The sequence below is a fragment of the Pteropus vampyrus genome, unplaced genomic scaffold, assembly GCF_000151845.1.
Source record: "Pteropus vampyrus isolate Shadow unplaced genomic scaffold, Pvam_2.0 Scaffold232, whole genome shotgun sequence".
NCBI classification, from domain to species: domain Eukaryota; kingdom Metazoa; phylum Chordata; class Mammalia; order Chiroptera; family Pteropodidae; genus Pteropus; species Pteropus vampyrus.
This window is the reverse complement of record NW_011889013.1, coordinates 769,307-772,909: the sequence shown is the minus strand read 5'-3', so window position 1 is coordinate 772,909 and position 3,603 is coordinate 769,307.

Below are 3,603 nucleotides of genomic sequence, written 5' to 3'. Positions count from 1 at the left end.
GAAGCTCTGCCAATGTCCCCAAATGCCCCAAGGCCCAGTACTGGTGAATTTCATCCAAGTTCCTTTGTGGAAAAAACCAGTAAGACTAAAAGATTAAGCTATTTTGGGAAACCGAAAAGCTTTAGTAATTTCTGAGAGGCCAGGTGAGGTGAAGCTGACTAAGAAAACTATAATCCCAGTGAAAGCAAAACTCTGGGCAGCAAAAGACTTGACCCAGGTCTTCCGACTGTTGGCCCACGTGCCATCCGTTCCCCTGCTGGTGAAATGAGAGAGTCTCATTTCCCTTCGTGAGGAGCATGCTTGTTTTTTTTAAAGGTAGGAGAATGTAGGCCCTTGGTTAGTGCCTTGGCCCTAAATGCACGTCTCCAGAGCCTGGAGGTGGTTCTGTGAGGCGATGGGGTGTGGGAGCACACACAATGGCTTGTGTGCTAGGCAGCCTTGGTTTGTTCTGAGTCCTAATTTGAGCGCCTACTAGATGCATCCCCATTCTTTATCAGGAACTAGTTATAGCAAGATCTTTAAGGAGACTCATGGGGTCATGTTTGGAAAGTAGGCACAGTAAATGGATAGTAAGGACAAGCAGATTTCATAAGTGGGGGTGTCCCTACCACGGGGGTTCGCTGAGTTCATTTCTCCAATTCCTCCATTCCAATACATTGAGGATGATCCAAGGCATTTTTTAAATCTTCCAACTTTTGGTCAGCAGTTCTTTGTTCATTCATTTATTTGCTTGCTTATTCTTTTCTCCTGAAGCACAAACACGTCTCGATTAGAATCCAGGATACCAGGACTTGGAACAAAACTATGGATTGCAAAATTTGGATTCAGGAAAGAAGGGAATTCAGTCCAGCTAGAATGAAGATGGAGTAAGATGCTGGGAGAAATACGTGGGAGGCAGAGCTGGCGAGGGAGGCAGGGACCGTGCCGTCGAGAGCTTGGCCTCACCATGCTAAGGAAGTGTTCAGGGGAACCCCAGGAGGATTTTAAAGGGGTGGTGAGACGGATTTGTATTTCCAATAAAACACCTCAAAGACTCATGTAAGGAGAAAAGTCTGGAGACAGAGCACCGGAGAGCTAGTGCAGGTGAGACAGGATGTACCTTGGCCCGGGATGGAACGTAAGGAGACGATCGAGAGATTCAAGAGATGCCTAGGAGGAATTGAACTTTTCCAAGAACAGGGGAATATTCACTGGGCCAAGGGACTCCGGGAGAAAACCTCCCTCGCCACTTGACATCCGAGCAGAGACCAGAGTGAACGGAGGGGGCGGTACAGAGCCGGAGAGGGTAAGTCCAACCTCGGGGGGAGAAGGGGGCACGGTGTGTTCAGACACGTCACTGTTGCCTCTGGAATGAATCCGGGGCAGAGAGTGTGAAATAAGATCCTGGATTGTAGCTGGGGCCCTGGTAGGAGATGGGGAGCCACTGAGGGCTTTGAAACAAGAAGGGACATGATCTGACATAGGTTTCAAAAGTATGGATCTCGCCATGTTAGTCTCTGCTGAAAATCTTTCTTCTGATCCCTGCCGCCCCCTGGATAAAGCCACACAGGGTTCCCTAGCCAGGTGTTCCAGGTCCTCCATAGCTGAAGCCCTCCTTGGCTCTCCCATCTCCCCCCAGCCTCTCCCTTGGCTGTATCCTCAAATACAACCAAACAGCTTCTCGTCCACGCACACTCTTTCACACTCTGTGCCCTTGACCATTCCCTTCCTTCTGCCTGGAATGTACCTCCTGCCCTCGCTCGCCTGGCTCACTCCTACTCATGCTCCAAACACAGTGTGATGTCCTCTCTTCCACGAAGACTTTCCTCAGTGGAGCCTCTCTCCCAAGGCGCCCTGCGCTTAACTCCCCCAAACTACGGCAATTATCTGCGTAGAGGTCGGTATCCCGCAGTAGACTGGGTGCTCCATGAAGGCGATCCCCAGTACTTTGCGGAATGCCCAGCATAGAGTGGAGACTACACATGCTTGATGAATAGACTATAGTCTCTTGGAATAGAAAAAGGGTTGACAAGACCCAGCCTCACAGGTGGGAATAGAATTGTTAGTTATCAAGGCCACAACTCCTACAAAACAGCAAAACTGAGATACTCAAGTAACTAGCTTTAAAAATGAGACTGGATGAGGCTGAGTCTTGGTACCAAAGCAGAAGACTCAAACGGGACAAATGATACACAGCTCAAAGCAAGGTACAAGGAAGCCCATGATCCTGAGCCCCAGAATCTTGCCTTGAGCTTTGAGATTCCCTCCTGCAAAACCCTAAGACTACAGATAGGAGTCAAGGAGACTCACTTACTTGGGCAGAGGAGACAGAAGAAGGTAAGCAGGTGAGGGCAGAGTTTTTATGCCTGTATCTCTCCTGCTTTGTCATCATGCTGAACTCATTGGTGTTGGAAGCCCTAAAAGAGACATTTCCGAGAACTCAGAGAGCATTTTCCCCGCTTCGTTCTCTAGAATGAGGCACGGCCCGAGCCCTCTGCCACCTGCACTTCACCATCCGTCAGGCTGGCCTCTCGGTTGCAGCCCACAAGCCACCCACGCCCCGACCTTAGAGCACTGCTTCCCCACCCCTCGGTGCGATGCTGATCACTGCATGGACTGTCGATGGTGAATATGCAGGAAGGATCCTTCTGATGCCTTTGGAACCTGGACCCCCATGGAAATTTGCCAGGTCCCAGACCGAGGTTCCCACAGTCTGGAGAAGCAGGTACAAATCCAGATGCGAGCCCCTGGAGATAACCAGCTCTGAAATAAGCGTATTATTTCCTGCTTTCGTCAGAGCTGCTTTTCCGGAGGCTGCCGAAGCACGGGGGGAAACTGAACTGCGTGGGAACTGTGGACTTTGGAAAGGACTTCACCTGCAGGAAACTGTAAAAAATAATATAAACGGAGCCGCCATCCCAGAGGAACTGCCTCGTACATCTTATGCCTCAAACCTTTGGAATTTTAAAATGGGGCAAAATAACCTAAAGCAACACTGTGCCCCAAAGAGACGTTTGCAAAGATAACGAGAAAGCAGTTACTATGACTATTGTTCTGATAACTACTGGACTGAAAACTAAAAGCATCGTTTAGAATTAGCATCGCTGTGCTATGTCATCTGCACCGACAGAAGTGCCTTCCTTCTATGACGTAAGTGTTCCTCTTTGTTCTCTCAAACTTGTCCCAGCCTCTGTCTCCCGATCAGGACACTTTTGAGGTTTCTGCCTGAATCGGTGCTTCCTGAACAGCTACACCTTTTTCTTTCTTTTTCATTCTTTTTCTTTTTTGGATATCAGATAAATACTCGTTGCCTCTTACTAAGGCATTTATTTTTAGGTTAACAAGACCCTTTAACGAGAAGCAAAGAATCCTTGCTTTTTTGAGCTAAGCAAGGCTGAATCCCATATGCTAGTGGACATTGAGAGCTAATAAAAAGTTCCCAGATTCTGTGAGCCAGATCTGCTCTACTCTATCTGAGGGTGACGAAGGGCCACTAATCCCAAAGGTGGCCAACCCAGGTAGTAAGGAAATCAGAGCCAGGGCATCTTCTTTGTCTTACAAAAGCATATCTGTCACACATTGTCTCATCCCAGCAGTTCCCATTAAGACTTCTACTTCCCAGTC